The sequence below is a fragment of the Amborella trichopoda genome, chromosome 10 (genome assembly GCF_054954075.1).
Source record: "Amborella trichopoda isolate Santa Cruz 75 chromosome 10, AtrichopodaSantaCruz75HAP2 v2.0, whole genome shotgun sequence".
Classification (NCBI taxonomy): domain Eukaryota; kingdom Viridiplantae; phylum Streptophyta; class Magnoliopsida; order Amborellales; family Amborellaceae; genus Amborella; species Amborella trichopoda.
Window position 1 is genome coordinate 31,186,023 of NC_142345.1, and position 12,585 is coordinate 31,198,607.

The window sequence follows — 12,585 nt, forward strand, 5'->3', positions numbered from 1 at the left end:
AGTATAAAAGTGTGTGATATAAATAGTTTCGTTGTGCTTTGTTACATGCATGCATGAAAACGCAGGGCTACGACGCTGTGGGGTTGAAGGCTTGCCACGTGTGACTAAGTTTTGAGGCGTGCCATGTGTGACTAAGTTTTGAGGCGTGCCATGTGTGACTGAGAACTGGAGAGAACCGGTAAAAAATGATGTCATGTGACCAGTTCTCCCGGGTTCTGATCTAGAACTGGGCGGTTCTCGATTTTGCGATGTAATCGGCACGGGGTTACCGATTCTCGTGCCAACTGGGGCGAGTCGTCTTGCCATGTGTGACTGAGAACTGGAGAGAACCGGTAAAAAATGATGTCATGTGACCAATTCTCCCGGGTTTGTGACCTTTATAGATGGTTTATGGTTCAGAACCGACTGTTCTGATCTAGAATTGGGCGGTTCCCGATTTTGCGATGTAATCGGCACGGGGTTACCGATTCTCGTGCCAACTGAGACGAGTCGTTATAGGCTGTTTATGGTTCAGAACCGACGGTTCTGATCTAAAACCAGGCGGTTCCCAGTTTTGCGATGTAATCGGCACGAGGTTACCAATTTATGTGCCAACTCGGGCGAATTCGTTGCGACTCGCCGATTTTTAAACCATTAGGTAAAGGTATTCTATTTACCCGATTTTGCGATGTAATCGGCACGGGGTTACCGATTCTCGTGCCAACTGAGACGAGTCGTTATAGGCTGTTTATGGTTCAGAACCGACGGTTCTGATCTAAAACCAGGCGGTTCCCAGTTTTGCGATGTAATCGGCACGAGGTTACCAATTTATGTGCCAACTCGGGCGAATTCGTTGCGACTCGCCGATTTTTAAACCATTAGGTAAAGGTATTCTATTTACCTTGTTTCCTCTTTTTATTTTCTATTAAGCATGTTATCAATTTGCCCATTGTTGCATATTACAAAGTTTACCACATGTTCGCTTACTTGTTGCCTATTCAACATGAATAGGGTATGCTATCTGAGGAAATGTTCCAAGTGACGGCAAATACAAATCAGTCTCGAATACAATCAATTGACACTGGTGAAGTTCCCTATGTGAATCAACTATTTCCAACTGAACAAATGGCATATGGATTTTATTGCAACTTTGCCAAGAGTTGTGGTTTCATTGTACGGTGAGATAAAAGTTATGGGTTGAATGAGACAAGTCGAAGCATTCCAAGAAAGCACTATGTGTGAAACAAATCTGGTTTTTCTAAACCAAAAAAGGAAGTGGTAGCAAAAGGAATCAAAAAACAACACCTTGTGGATGTCCAGTTAAAATGAATATATGTCAAGAAATGATATTCGGTAGTCTACAATGGAGGGTGTCTTATTTTACAAATGATCATAACCATGCATTATTGAGTGAGAATGAACTACGTTTTCTGCCCACACATCGTAGTATACCTAAAAGCATCAAAGAGCGAATTGCATTATTGTCGAAAGCTAGGGTGGAGGTGAAGTGCATACTTTGAATATTAGAACTGGAGTTGAGTCTTGAACCAGGTCATTTGCCTTTTAGTGACAGGGACGTACGAAATTTCCTCTCTTTGATCAAGGCCCTGGAATGCAAAAATGACGTTGCCAAGCTTCTAATGCTATGTAAAAGTTTGAGAGAGCTAGACCCAGATTTCAAATACGAATTGAAAGTCAATGAATTTGATCGTCTTGAGCACATTGCTTGGTTGTATGGGACATCCGTTCGATCATATCAATTGTATGGTGATGTGGTTGTATTTGACACCACTTACCGCTTAAACAATTACAATATGCCATATGGGATATGGGTTGGTGTAAACAACCATGGAAACACATGTTTCTTTGGAAGTGTTCGTTTTCATGGGCCTTGAAAGTAAGCATTCTTTTTCTTATGACTTATTGACTTTTTTTGTTAAATTAAGTTACTTATTCTTTTACTTCATCTTTATACATTTTTGGGCTTCAAGAATCGAAAGTCTCCAAAAATAATTTTGACTGACCAAGACTTATCATTGAAAGATGCAAGGGAAAGGGAGTTACCTACCACCAAACATGCTTTTTGCATTTGGCACATACAATCAAAGTTCTTAGGTTGGTTCTCAAGTCCACTAGGGGTACTATACGAGCCTTGGGCAAAAAGAATTTCAAAGGTTATATAATTTGGAGACAGTAGAAGACTTTGAAAGTGGATGGATGGAAATGGTTAAAGACAATGGTTTAAATTGTGATAACCACATTCAAAATCTATATGCATATCACAGCTGTTGGGCATTGCCATATTTGAGAAGCTACTTTTTTGCCGGAATGACTACCACTGGACGCTCATAGTCAATCAATTCATTAATTAAACGATTCTTGGATGTCCAAACACTATTAAAAGATTTTGTGGAGCAGGCATGTGATACTCCATTATCCTCTCTATTTATGTATGTGGTTTCCACTTTTTTTTCATTCTCCTTTTTTTTATTTGAGTATTAACTTAATAACCTTGTCTCAACTTCATGAGTACTTGTATATTCCAGGTGGGTGTTGCTGTTGATCGCAGAGATCAAGTAGGGGAAGAGAAAACAATGCAGCAAAAGTATTACAACACAAAGCTTATAACAAATTCTCCTATTGAAGTGAATGCATCTAAAGTTCTCACACCTTATGCCTTTGAGTTGTTGAAAAAAGAAATAGTGCAAAAGGAGCTTTATGCGATCTTGCAAATAAATGATAAGCGTTTCATTGTTAGACACTATTCAAAGGTTGAGGGGGGGTGCATGGTGACTTGGAAGGCCACAGAGGAAACTCTTTCTTGTAGTTGCCAACAATATGAGTTCTCGGGGATCCTATGCAGGCATGCAATATGAGTTCTTGTAGCAACCAATGTCTTTCAAATCCCAGACAAATATATACTCATGCGATGGCGTCGTGAGAGTTCATTACCATGTAGAAACAAGGTAATTAATCCTATTAGATATAATGAGAAATTGCATGGAGTTACAATATGTTGAATGCCCTTGCATCAAAAGCATCAAAGAAAGATGAATGGTGCAGATTTGTTTATGAGTGAGCAGCAAAAACCTTAGACACACTTGAGAGTATCGATCGAACTAATAAGGTCAGCCAAGATGGAGAGTTGTGTCACTTGTTACAAGGTGAAACACAAGATGCCGAAGTGGTTATTGATGATAATGGCATAAAAAATCCTATTAGGTCAATCACAAAAGGACGACCAAGGACAAAGCGCCAGAAAGGGGGTATTGAATTAGCAAAGCAATCAAGGCATTGCCAAGTGCATGGGTGTGGCCAAACTAGTCATGATGCAAGCAACTGCCCACTAAAGAAATCAATACTACATTGAATGAAGCTTTTAAAATGTAAACATGTGAGACAAGATGTTCTCTCCATCTTGATTTTGTTTCTTACATTGTTTTATGCATCTATTTTGGTTATTAATTGGGGGAAATGCTCAAAATCTAATTCTTTTTTGTCTAGCTCAAGTCCTTCCTTGTGTTATTCCTTTCACTTGGTAATGCATTATATATCCTCTCTTATAATGTTGGTTGTATCCACTTGCATGAACTCTTGATAAAGGCTGGGGTCTCTTGAGAATCATAATTTTATTGTTAAGGTTTCATGTGTGGCTTTTGGTCAAAAAAAAGTGAAAATTGCAGAATAAAATTAGGACAATTCACTATGGGCCAAATGTTCATGATTTTACTTGATTGATATTTGGCCTAAATGTGAGTTCATGCAAATTGTTTTCTTTTTGTCCTTTGTTGGGGTCTCATTTGGAATCGATGTATATTGGCAGAGATTTTCCAAGTTTCATATGAGCCACGATAGAGTTAATACCAATAAGAAAATACAAGCAGATCATTATGTTTCTTCATTTGATCATTCCAGATAGAGTTAAATCAGAGTTTGTCCCAAACTACATGGATTGCCATGCTTCTTTAAAAAAGAGTGTTTTTCTCTATCTCCTTATTGAGAGGGAAAGTTGGTCACATTAGAGTGGTTTCAAATTTTGCATGGTTTCTTTCTATGTTTTAAAGAGCTTTTTTGTCTTTTTTGGAGGGAAAAAACAGATGAATTTAGTGGCTTCATCATTTCCTTTTCTAGTTAGGTGTTCATTTCTTGTGAGCTGCATATATTTATAGATAGTTGTCTATGATCCATTGCCATTCATATCCCATGATTGAAGCACAACATTAATCAAGAGAATCTTATGATTTCGTTAAGATTAAGTTTTTTATCAAGTAAATCTTATAAGTATAACTTGAGCATAAGACCCACAATGAGAGTAACTAAAGTAGCCAAAGAAAGTTGCATAAGCATGAAGCCCAAAAATAATCGTACTTAGTATTCATAATGCCAACAACATCGAAGTCACACAGATTGAAGTAAACATAGCTCACTTTATTAATTTTCACAGCATAACAAAGGACCAAAGGCAACTAAGGAAAAAAAAACAAAGTTCGACATCAAGCAACATGATGGGGACTGTTTTGATATATATAGTTTTCATTCCGTACATGAAAGGGCAACATGGAAGCTGAGCAGCAGCCTTGAATGGATTAAGGAAGGATTAACATATGAGTCAATGTTGTCATTCGTGCAAGGGTACTTCCAACTTCAAAAGGGCTTGCTATTGTCAACTCTACCCCAAACAACAATAACAAATTTCAAATTTTAGGTGAATCACTCTTGAAAATTTGATGCATATTCTACTCCAACAAAATAATGAATTTGATTTGAAATTAACCAAGCAACTAGATTAGATCATTTATGCGAATGACATTGAAGACAATAAATCAAACAATTAGTGCACTTCATACACATTATGAATCCCCTTGAAGAACTATGTATTCCACATTCATGATAATCATGAAGGCTTTCCATGACTTCTACTGTTCTTAGAGCAAGGCTGCAATCTCATCTTAACTAAAAATGGATGTCGGTTGATCCCTCTCTTGCTGCCCAAAATTAAGATGTCATTCATATGACCCTTTCATTGATATTTCCACCTACCTTGGGGGTGTGTGTGTGTGTGTGAGAGAGAGAGAGAGAGAGAGAGAGAGAGAGAGGGGATATTGAGCGATAGAGAAAGAGAGAAGGGAAGAGTTCTAGAGAGAGACATAGAATGAGAATATATTCTTAGACCCCCAATTTCCTGATTCTGTGGGTTTTGGGATCACCCTTTTTCACTCATTTACCCCATGTTTCTAATGGGTTCAGAATCTCTCTTTGCATTTGATGAATCAAAGAAGTAAAATCATAATAAAGCAAGATAGAGAAACAGTTAGAGCGCCAAACTGCATAAGAAAGAATCAAAGAAGTAAAATCATAGTCAAGCAAGATAGAGAAACAGTTAGAGCGCCAAACTGCATAAGAGGGCAAAATCATAGTCAAGAAATAGACCATAAAAATCTGGTTTTTCTATCTAGATCATATCCCAACAAATCTGGTTTTTTCTCTAGATCATAATCAAGAAAGAGAGCAAATTTATAGTCAAGAAAGACCCATGAAAACCCCTGAAATCTAGAGAGAGAAACAGTTAAGAGTACCAAAACTGTGTAAGAGAAAAAGCAAAATTATACCCAAGAATGGACAGGAAAATGACAGTCAAGATTGAATACCTGTTTGTCCCTATAAGTAGTGAGAATTTGTATTTCCTTGTTTAGTTGGAATGAGAAAGAGAGATCTTGAGAGAGAGAAGTCTCTTATTCCTGGAAAAGAGAGAGAGATCTCTTGGAACGGGAAAAGGAAGAGAGAGAGAAAAATAGGCGTTCTTAGAGTGAGAGAGAGCTCTGTGTTGGGGCAAGGGTAGAGAGAGAGAGAGCGGGACAATGGAGGGATGTTTTGTTTACAAGACTGGCGGGAGAGAATTCCCGTGCAAATTATTTTTAATAAAAAAACAAAACAAAAAGAGGTTCATTGAATGAATATTTTTTATTTGACTTTGTTGAGTTTAAAAAATGTTGAGGACTTTTAACGATATACACCACAAATGATATAGCCTAACAAAATCTATTACGAAAATAATATTAGGCAGAACATATTAATTTCACATAAGCTAGTTTTACTCTTGGTAAGATTCATGATCATCCAAGAATGTCCAACATGGCTTAAATCCAAAGCCTCTGTTCTGATTGCACACTCACATCAATCTATCTTTCTCTATTTTAAAACCAAAAGCATTATAACCCCAACAAATATCTTTATAACTTATTCTCTCTTACAATGACACAGTAGGCCTCTTTCTTAGCCTTGAATGCCTATCTAACACATAAATATCTAACTTGAGCAAATGCCTATATTTTCAGACCTTAAGTCCTTAAACCTAGCTTGGCTTGCTATTCATATACAATAAATGGCGAACCAAATATAGAATCTAAGACACTAACTATTTTCCAAAAGCCACTTATAAATGTACTAACTTTGTATTGGATTTTCGACAATCTTGTTCACATCAAAATTGTATTAGGATGCGTTTGATAACTTTCTCTGCAGTTTTTCTTGGAAAATCCTTGTTGCTGAATTTCCTGGAATCTAGGAAGATAGTGAAAATTGGTAGCCTGAAAGCTAAGAACCATATTTATTTGATAAACTTTGGTGTTGCCATTTTTATCTGTTTGGTATTGAGAAAGCTGGAACTACCAACTTTAACTATTCATTATGTATTTCATTGATTTGATATGCAAAATGCATATTTCGAATAAAATTTTATTGCTAAAACCTATCTAACGCATTTCTTAAAATGTATAGTTAAGATTGAAAATTAACCTTAACTTAAGAGAGGAAGTCACTCAACAATAAATCAAATTTTTGTTAGAGTATGGATATCTATATTGATATGCATCATTATGAAAAAAAAATGAATATATATCAGTATGGATATGTATATGTATGGGTATATATATCTCTTAGGTGTCTAGGATTATGATAAGATTAGTTAGTAATTATCAATAACTATTGGTGTCTATCTAGAATTGTTACTAGCCGTATATTTATAAGGGGTCTTGTATATTATTTATTAATTAATATAGAGAGAGTTCTCTACAGTATTATGAGTTTTTAATATGGTATCAAAGCCATAAGCTCCTTAGCCTCTGATATGAGCTCGTACCTCAGATCTAAAGTTGTCGGATTTGAGCTCGATTTCATATTTGTCCTGACTCTCTGTTAAACAGTTGCTCCCTCTCTGATGTTGTCTTTCTCTCTCTCTTAGGTTGACGTTCACAAGCATCTTAGGTTGAAGCATGCATGGAAAGCTTTGTGCACCTCTTAGCCCCACACGTATATTTTCAACCATACTTCTCATCCCTTATTTTTCTCACCAAAGGATCTAAGGCTTCAATAACTGCTGCATCTATCTTAAGGATCCAAGGCCTCAACAACTGCTGCATCTATCTTATCCTTAGCAGTCATCACTTCCAATGGGTCTTGACTATGTAATTCCAATTTGCTTATTGCACTTTGAAGGATCCAACACAAAAGAAAACCCGACCCATACGGATTTTCTCGACACAAAGTCGGATTTTCTTTATTTAGGTGACCTGTACAGATTTTCTTCTCTCTCTCTCTATCAATCTTGTTATCCCCTTGCTCCTCTCTATTTGATGTTCTGTGACTCTCTCTCTTCCTTTGCATAGCTCTTTTTGTAGTAGTCATTACAGGACCATGTGAAACGCACAAATCTATGGCCCCCAAAATGACATCTCGTCATGCCCTAGACTCGTGTACTCTCTACAAGCATCTTAGGTTGAAGCATCATGGAAAATTTTTGTGCACCCCTTAGCCCCGCACCCATATTCTTATCCTTAGTAGTTATCACTTCCGATGGGTCTTGACCATGCAATTCTAATTTTCTTATTTCAGTTTGAAGGATCCAATACAAAGAAAAATCTGACCCTAGACCCCCCTTGGCGTCCCTATTTAAAAGATTCATTAACTCATAGTCCAAGACAGATTCAACAACTCGCATTCCATAACAAAGAAAGGCTATTTTGCAGAGAGTTGAAACACGACTCAATAGATAGTCGAAACACGACTCGACAGAGAGTCGAAAGCGAACATGATGCATTTGCCAGTGCTTCTTTAGTCTATGAGTTTTTCTCATTAAACTGTTAGTGTTGATTGATTCAACCATGGACGAAGAGAATAACTAAAGTTGAATTCCGTACGGGTCCCATCTTAGGTTGAATTCCGTACGGGCATCAGATTCTCCTTCTACTCTCTAGTGAGTCGTGTTTCAACTCTCTGCGGAGTCGTGTTTCGACTCTCCGCAATATAGCCTTTGTCTCTATTCTGGCATGTGTTCTGGACTGTGAGTTGCTGAATCTGTCTCGGACTGCGAGTTGCTGAATCTTTTAAATAAGCGATGTCATTGGGGGGTCTGAAGGGGGAGTCTTTTTTATGGTAATGCCGAGATCAGGGATCAGACTTTCTTTTGTGCTGGATCCTTCAAAATGCAATAAGCAAATTCGAATTATATGGTCAAGACCCATTGGAAGTAATGACTACTAAGGATAAGATACATGCAGCAGCTATTGAATATGGGTGTGAGGCGAAGGGGTGCACAAAACTTTTCTATGCATGCTTCAACCTAAGATGCTTGTGCACGTCAACCTAAAAGATAGACTTTTTTTTTTTAGAGAGAGAGTTTTTGGGATTCAGGTTCCTGAATCAAAAAGAAAGAAAAAGAGAGAAAGAGAACGAGAGAGAGAGAGAGAGAGAGAGAGAGTTGGCTAAAAATGAAGATGACGGTTTGCACGCGGAGATTTAAAGAAGAGGAGCAGAGGATTTTGAATGCGGATTTTGCAAACGCACGCGCCTCCTTATTTGTAAGGTTTTCTGATGAATAGAGAAGAGACATATGTTCTTCTCCCTATGTTTTCTCATGGTTGATCTTCAATGCTTAGAAAAGGAGCCTCTTCTCAACAAGATCGATAGAGAGAGTGAGAAGAAAATGCGTACAGGTCGCCTAAATAACAAAATTTGACTTTGTGTCGAGATCAATTTCTCTGATATTGTCTTTCTCTCTCTTGGCGCTCACCATGGTTAAATTTGCTTCACCTTTGCTTATGTTCCAACCTATTACTCCATGATGTCTTCTCTTTCTCGCCACAACCTCTTTCCCCTAGCCACGGACCATCAGTTTTTCAGCCACTTTAGACCCCCCCTTGACATCGCCTACCTCTCTCTAAAATTCTTTTGGGTTGCATTAAAATTCTGCTTTGCCTTATGATCAAATTGAACTTGTCGTCTCTTGCAAACCTTGTTCAAAACCCTCTTTCTTGAAATAGTATCCTGGGAGTTGTGGATCGGCAGATATTTTTTCTTGGCAAAACACACTTTGCTATTTTATCTCTTTGCACAATAACTTCAGCTCTCCCCTTCGTCCATGGTTGAATCAATCAGCACTAGCAGTTTACTGAGAAAAACTCATAGACTAAAGAAGCACTGTCCAAGGCTTCATATTTACTTTCGACTCATCTGTTCTCTGTCGAGTTGTGTTTCGACTCTCTGCCAAGTCGTGTTTCTACTCTCTACAAAATGGCTTTTGTCTTTGTTCTGGTCTGCGAGTTGCTGAATTTGTCGAGAACTGCGAGTTGTTGAGTTTGTCTCAGACTGCGTGTTGCTGAATTTGTCGTGGATCCACAATGATTTTTGTTGGCTCTACCAAGAGCCATTCTAGTTTTGCAGCTATCTCGACTGTTTTTCAGTTTTCGGTGAAAATATTGAGTTTTTTTTTTTTTTTTGTGCAATGGCTCATGTCTGTTGTTCTTGAGGCTAGTTGATCCACCACTGCTTTCTGTGTTTGTTGTTCAAGCAATCTGAGCATGTTGATCCGCCACTTCTTTCCGCATGTTGATCAAGCAATCTGAGTATGAAAACCATTGCTTCTATCGGTCACGCCATGCAGCTGAAGACTTCAAGATCCAACTCTCATTTTTGCAACTTAGTATTGGTTAAACTCTAGCTGCTTTGTGTCAAAGTATCTTGAGTTTGAGGGTGAGTGTTAGCATATGGATATCTATATTGATATATATCATTATGAATACATAAGGAATACATATCAGTATGGATATGTATATGTATGGGTATATATCTCTTATGTGTCTAGGATTAGTTAGTAATTATTAATAATTGTTGATGTCTATCCAGAATTGTTACTATCTGTATATTTATATGGGGTCTTGTATATTGTTTATTAATTAATATAGAGAGAGTTCTCCACAGTATTTTGAGTTTCTAATAATTTCAACCACATGAGTACATCAGAAAAGATAAGTTAAATATCTATATCAAAAGTTTACTATGAATGCCTTATGAAATACAGACAAATGAGAGAGAGAGAGAGAGAGAGAGAAATGACAAACTTATAGCACCCATATCAATACACTAAATATTTCAACATCTTCTGTATGTAGTCCACATTTGCATGGTAATTTTGTCCATCAGTTGTACCCCAATATTATGGTAAGCTCTATTTTGAGAACACATCTGCTCAAGTTCCTTCCTTTCATCATCTTCTTGACTTTCATCAACATCTTCTTCTTCCTCTCTTACACGCATCCTAATATCTCTACTCATTTATCTAAGAACTTGTCATTGAAAATATATATTGTCGATAGAGCTCTAGGCTGTCCTCAATCGGATGTAATTGTGCAAAATACAAGTAGCATTTACAATCTTGACCTGTGTCGTAATTGGTTATTGAAGTTGGGACCTCAAGATGGGAAATCTTGCATTCCAAATTCCATAGGTGCACTCAACGACATCGTCAAATAAACTCAAAAACATTCACAATAGTAGTTAAAATTTCTAACTCAATTCTATGATGGTCATTTCAACTCATACCACGTAGTTATTTCTCCATGTAATATTTAACAAGAAACTCACTTTGCCCTTTCTTGGGTTTAGAATGCCAAAAGGCAAGGGCATATATTATTTCTAGGACTTGAATCTCTTAAGGTAAATTATAGTAATTTCTAGTATGTTCTAGGTTCCAAATCCAAAATAATGATTTTTGGGTGTGGTTTGTATAAGGTTGAGGCTCTAAGCAATCAAAGTAAGGCACACATTCAAATAGTATCGAAATACGTTTTTACTTTTTAGTACTAAAAATCTTTGTGATGGCCTGAAAATTTATTATCATTTCTAGATAGATAGAGCATATCTATGAATAGAGTAGATAGAGCATATCTATGAATACTTGAACATCTTGAAAATTGACGGTTTAGAAAATACATTACAAGATAAACTATTTTCAATATTTGAAATCCATTTTTTTCATGTCCATACATCTTGAGGTCCAAAAGATCGAGTTAAAGATTTCGGGCATCGAAAGGACCTCTTCTAGTGAATTTTTGAGAAGCGCCTTAATTTGATTGTTCAAGTCATTAGTCTCGATTTAAGTTGACTAAGTTAAACTCAGTTAAAGTTATACCCTTACTTGTCTTAGTTTCCAAACATGTAACAACTATTTTTCTTTAAATGTCCTCATTTGTTTTAGATTACATAAACAAAACAATAGTTTTTCCTTTGAAATAACGTTTTATGGGTTTGCAGTCCAAAACAAGTGAGACCAAAATAAAAATTTGCCTCAAAAGACTTAAGTCAAGGTGAACGACGACATACATGCATTTAGTTATATATGGGTTTCAAAACCATAAGAAATTATTTCAAACAAAAAGATCATATTTATCGGTTTGAACATGTTATAATTGGGAATTGTCTACAAAGAGTCCATTTATCTTTTGTACATGGTCACAATCATTCCACTTATTAGATGTCAAATTGGATGACTTAAGGTGAGTCACAACGTCCAATAATTTTTTACCTTTTTTTTTGGAACTTTGAGTCAATTCAATAACACTCTTACAACCACCCATTTTGAAATTTAACAGACAAAAATGATTGTGACCTCCATGTACAAAAGATAAATGGTCTCTTTATAGATAATCCCTTATAATGAGGGCATGATAATAATTTTCTTCGAGTGACTATGTCAAGGTTAATGTCATAGTTGTACTTGTTTCTCTCCTAGCAACTTAGTAATTTATAAAAGAAATTGCGTAAAGTATCAAGTGATATGATTTCTATGAAGTAAGCACTATACAACATTTTAACCGAGTGAATGTTTTTGGTAATTTGATCATTTGCTTGATTTTAAGAAATATATTAAAAAATGGAATAGTGTATGCCATAATGTAGTCCTAGATTTCCATTTTCAGTAGTTCCATTTTATTTTATTTTTGGTAATTCAGTGGGGAAAACATGCCCCTACCCGTTTTTTTAAGTAGATTAGGAGATAGCTTTTTTAATGTGTTATTGCGGTGATGTTAGTGGACTAGATCCAAAGTTATTCGAAAAGGTAGAAAGCCATATATTTACTTTCATTAGTATGGATACAAAAAAGTAAAACTTCAATGGAAATGTAACCATTTATATATCAGAAAATCATTGAAAAGGCACCTAATGTAGTTTTGTTTGAAATTTTGATCAGAAACATAATTGGTGAGCTGAGCTTTAATTTATAGGATGCAATTTCTATAAGGCCTAGGCCTTATGAAAAAAAAATAAAGCCTC

At 36.4% G+C, this 12,585-nt stretch overlaps 1 long non-coding RNA gene across 1 annotated transcript; it reads right to left on the reverse strand.

Moving 5' to 3' along the window:
- Positions 1-4,386: 4,386 nt before the first annotated feature.
- Positions 4,387-5,936, reverse strand: LOC148780145 (uncharacterized). Its single transcript, XR_016042607.1, has 2 exons — positions 5,628-5,936; positions 4,387-4,648 (listed from the first exon to the last, which is right to left on the reverse strand). It is a non-coding gene; the product is annotated as an uncharacterized LOC148780145 (long non-coding RNA).
- Positions 5,937-12,585: the final 6,649 nt, after the last annotated feature.